Source organism: Cajanus cajan, chromosome 2 (assembly GCF_000230855.2).
Source record: "Cajanus cajan strain Asha chromosome 2, NIPB_CcT2T_4, whole genome shotgun sequence".
NCBI classification, from domain to species: Eukaryota; Viridiplantae; Streptophyta; class Magnoliopsida; order Fabales; family Fabaceae; genus Cajanus; species Cajanus cajan.
Window position 1 is genome coordinate 14715276 of NC_138518.1, and position 6000 is coordinate 14721275.

The window sequence follows — 6000 nt, forward strand, 5'->3', positions numbered from 1 at the left end:
GTTGCACCAACTTATATACTCTTTAATTATTTTATTTTCAATCGATGTAGGACTTGAAGTTTTTTTTAAAATATTAAACTTATAAATTTAAATATTTTTTTTATTTTTCCTGCGGATTAAAATTTGCAGGAAAATCCATAGGAAAAGTTACCTGTAAAATTTTTCTACCATTTAATAAAAATTACTTGCGAATTTATTTTTGCAAGAAAGTCTACAAAAAACAAAATAAAATTCTTACAATATTTTCTGCAAATTTTTACTATGGAAAAAAATTTCTATGATCATTAAAATTGTAACAAAATTTGCAAAAATTTCTTGTAAATTATTTTTTACAAAAAGATTTGTAAGAAATATCTATAAATTATTTTTCGCAAATAAATTCGTAAAAAAAAAAATTGTAAAATTATTATTGCAAGAAAATTCGTAAAAAATTTCTGCGAATATTTCTTTTTATGAAAATTCGCAAGAAAATTACACTTTTCTAATAGTGTTCCTTATTGTTCACCATCACAAACCACAAATATAAAACAGGTAATTCAAGCCAAAAAATCTTCGAGACTGATACAACCTCAAACCTATCTTCAAGACTATCATATTGTAACCTTTTCCACACACTCTATCATCCAATGCTACTTCTATTCCATAACTTTTAATTATCTACGTATTATCTTACTCCAAATGTTTTGGAACAAAACCAAACACGGGTCATTGCTGATTTTCTCCCAAGAAAACGACCCATTGGTTGCAAATAATGGGTCTACGAATTATGACATGGAACCTTCTATTCACATGGTATTAATTATATTGGAGGGCATCCTTGCCCCCTAAATGCATAGGCGTATGGTGGGGAAACTATCTAATACCATAAGTTTTGTTGAGATCTATATAACACGTTATCGAAAGTAACACTTTTCTTCTTTTGCTACAAGTTAGTATTCAATTTGACAATTACTAGTTTAACGTTTGGGTGCAGTGCATAATGATCATACCTATGACACCTATCACATTGAATGCTCAACTTGCCTCGCTTACTTTGGCTCGTGAATTATTAATGAATGATGGCCTCAGGTCCTCTTCCTTTGAACTCCATTTCAGATAACTTTGTACTCCTTAAGAAGCTTTCTGTCTACATGCTCAATGATCATGTGATCATAATAGCTAACCATTGCAATGAGGACCTGTTAATGTTTCTACTGCCACACGGGACCTGCTAATGCAAATGAAAAGGGTTATGAGTCTTTATTTTTAAAATTGGACTGGTAGTTCAACTACTAAAGATACTATTTCACAATTCTTTAGTTCAACATGATGCAACTATAAGAGAGATAGAGAAATGAGAAATTTTTTTACTCTAAAAGTAAATCTACTTAATCTTACTCCACTATTTATTTAGAACATAAATTATTAAATAAAATAAGTCTTAATATACTTACTTTTAGAGTAAGTAGATTCCTCCTCCTCATATATATATATATATATATAGACACATGTGTGTGTGTAGTCTATGTTAAAATTCAATAATCCAATTATTAAATTAAAAAATTTTAATGAAAAAATTAAGTTTACAAATTTTTCAAAATTTAAAAATTATTTAATATTTTTTTACATTAAGTCAAATTAATAGTTATCAACAAAAGCATATTATATGTTAATGCGATTTTATGTAAAGAAGTATAAATAGCTTTTAAATTTTGTGATAATTTGTAAACTTGATTTATTCATTAAGAAATTCTAATTTAATTATTAGATCGTTAAAATTTAGTGTAGAGCATGAGTTATTAAGTTGAATAATTATATCAAGTGTTACTTAAGTAGATCCTTCATCATATATATATATATATATGTGTGTGTGTGTGTGTGTGTGTGTGTGTATGTGTGTGTGTATGTATTATATGTTATTTTTTTTTGTAAATATGGTATTGGTATGAAATACTCATCATCGAAAACAGTGACTAATCCCTGCTTGAGACCATGAGTGCACACAAGGTAAGTATTTTTCTCCTAACATAGTCTATATATTATACGTTAATTTGAATTTATGTAATGAAATATCAAATACATTTTAAATTTTGCAAAATTTTTACACTACTATTCAATAAGAATTTTTAATATAATAATTGAAATTCAATATATACTATGAATTACTGAGAAGAGTAACTCTATCAAGAATTATAATATTGAGGTAGCCTGACCCCACCCAAAATAAGTAGAAAATGAAGAAAAATTTTAAATTTTATGTAAACCAATTTCATTACCTGGTTTGTAGAATTTTTTATTTATGATATATATATATATATATATATTAAAATATAGTGATGTGTACATAGAGTGTGACACTCTCTACCCATATATAAACACAAACATATAAATTAATTAATGAATAAAGAAAATAATTTTGAAAATAACTTTATTGAATAAACAAAGCTTCACAAATCCTCTCGAATAGGGGTATCATATAATAGAATGAAACCAAAACAATAGACAAAATAGAGATCTAATAGAGTAAATACAAAGTGGAATCTAACATTAAGCCCTAACTTAAATCATCTAATGAAAAACATGAAATCCTAATTACAATCTTGATGTCACATCTTATTTGAGCTCAACCCACAAACATATAACGATGCTTAAGCCTTGTCATCAACATTATCATTAATATGATCCTCACCTACAAAATACACATAGAAAAAAAATAAAAGAGTGAGAAACGTTTCACTTTTCTTATTGGTATGAGATAGAGCTAAATAGTCACACACAAACAACAACATAACATAAGTATACATATAACATTTCAATATAATATTCATCACAGTTATAACTTTAAAAAGTAATACAATGAACATCAACATAGCCACAATACTCATAATCACACAATTGTTATGAGCACAAACTTCATTAGACTATATGTACATGGCACCAAAGGATCTCATAACATGTGGCCCAAAGGCTAATTAATACTCATGGCCCAAAGGTGAATTTTCATGGCCTAAAGGTGATTACTCATGGCCTAAAGGCAATTACTCATGGCTAGAAGGCAAAATCTCATGGTCCAAAGGTGAATTCTCATGACCAAAGGCGATTACTCATGGTCTGATTGAAAAATCTCATGGCTTGAAGGCAAATACTCATATCTCGAAGGCGAATTCTCGTGGCTTGATGGCAAAATCTCATGGCCCAAAGGCAAATTCTCATGGCCCGAAGGTGATTACTCATGGCTTGATGGTGAAATTTCATGGCTCGAAGGTGAATTCTCATGACCCAAACACGATTACTCATGGTCCAAAGGAAAAATCCCATGGTTTGAAGGCAAATACAGATAGCTTGAAGGTGTATTCTCATGGCTTGATGGCAAAATCTCATGGCAGGAAGGCAAATTCTTATGGCCCAAAGGCGATTGTTCATGGCCTAATGACAAAATCTCATGGCTCGAAGCTGAATTCTCATGGCCCAAAGGTAAATTCTCATGGACCAAAGGCATTTACTCATGGCCATGATGCATGTTTCACATACAAGACTATATGCACAATTCTCATCATATCATCATCATCACAAGTACACGCCATGGCTTTATCACAAGCTCAAGTCATTCACATACTATATAATCATCACTTCCTTCTCATAGCACACATTATCATCATTTCACATCTCATCATTCATTAACGCCTCAAACGTTGCACACAACATTCTCAAGTCAAACATTAACATTGCACATAACATCACTCAAAATTATCTCATCACACATAAAGTTCCCATGTCATGCATAAACATTTCATATCTTGTACATCACATAGAAGCATCTTATATCCCACACACATGCACAAAAACTCAAACACAAAGTCTTGAAAACATAATTTAATACCTTTATCATAACCCACTGATAACTCATTCAAAAGTATCCCTTATCATACTTTCTCTTTCTTGGCTATTGGTATACGTATCTCAAGCCATTCCCGAGATTAAGAACTTAAAATATAAAACAACTCATCATTGTACAACCCAATAGATACCTCACACCCTAAAGAGAGAATTGTCACTCCTCTTAGCTTGATGAGTATTTGTAGACAAATGCAAGTCCCTGGAGTGGTTGCCTTCTAGATCTCTTGACAATTTTTCAATTTTTTCAAAAGGACAAAGCGTAAGCGTGAAAATAAAAAGCATAATTCACAATCCTAATTTATAAAGTTGTTCATTCCCTTATTTTCTTTTTAAATAAAATACAATAAAAAAACTTACAATGTAAAAGATGATTTTTTCCAAATACACTTAATTAAATAAATAATTAAAATATATAATTAAATAAATAACCACATTATTTCTTAGAAAATCTGCTTAATTAATTAAAACTTTAAATTAATTTATTTAGAAAATTTGGAGTGTTATATAGATATCACACATGAGCTTCTATTTATTAAAAATATATATTATTATGAAATTTAAAATGATAAGAAGAAAAAAAATGCGTAGAAGAAAAAAAAAAACTAGTTCATAATGACTTTTAATTTGATATAGGTGTTTATCTAGTTTTGGACAGTTTTGATTTTCTTGGCGGAATTTATGTTCCATTACATTCGTATGTTATTCGAATAGGTAATTTGACCAATTTCCCGTTCAACTATTACTTAAACACACTTGAACGATCCAGTTTTCAACACAATTATTCAATGTGTTTGACTGGTGAAATTAGGTTTGGAACAATGATAAATCCCATCATACGAATTCAATTACTCAGGTAAATTGAATTGCATTAGAATTGACACTAATTTTGCATTTTTTATTAATAAAAAGTATTTTAACATGATCAAACTTAAAATATCATATATATATATATATATATGATAACTCTTTCTCATTATTTTTCATTATTTGTACGATCGCTACATTTATCGCTACGATCACACATGTTGACGACTCTCCACCATATTGATATTTTATTCATTTTTTTTTCCTTTCATTTTTCAATTTGGTAATTTTTTTCAGTTACTTTTTTAGGGCTTTACATAATTTATTTCATCACTAGCTATGTAATATTTTATTGAAAAACGTTTTTTTCTTCATATTTGTGTTGAAATTTACAAATGACAGATATTTTATTTGTCGTTAATATTAATGAATATGTTTGGGAAAAGAAAATAAAAAAAATAATACTAAGGTCTTTATAGTTGAACAAATTTAGTGACCGAAGTTGCTATATTAACTTAATTTGATTGCTAAACCATTTAGTAATAAGATAAATTGTAATCATCATGTTTTGGTCGCTAGATTAATCACTAACTTGTCTAACAACCAAATTTAACGTGCAAAGATTAATATATATATATATATATATATATATATATATATATATATATATATATATATATATATATATATATATATATATATATATATATATATATATATATATATATAAAGGGTCATTATTTTTTATAGTCTTGAACATATACTTAGTTAATTTTTCTTATTTTTATTTCTTACCTCATTTTCTTTTCATATCTCATTTTTTTTTATCACATTACTTACCACTTATATTTTACCTTTTCTGTCATCTTTTTTCCTTTTCATTCTATCTTTTCTTTTTCCTACCACATACACCCCAAAATGAAGTGCATGTACTTTTACCATTTATTGTTAAAATTTATTAAAAATCATAATTTTATTAATTTTACATTTCATTTAATAAATCTTATTCCTGATTTAGTGACAAATCAACTAAATTTTATAGCTTTTTAACTAAAAAAAAAAGTAGTAGTAAGGGGATGTTAGTAAAATTGTGGTAAGCATTTTTCTAAATTTATTCCACATTGTACCCCTTCCACACCCAAGCTTCCTTCAAATGAATTGTCAGTGTAAAAGTATTGAATGCTATGAAGCTACCCAAAAATTAAGAAATTCTATAATTTTAGTAAACATTATGGAACCGCCCATAGGGTAGGGGGTGCTGGTTGTGTGACCATTAAAGAGGAGCAAACAAACCAAGATATTTAATTAATTACTCTCACA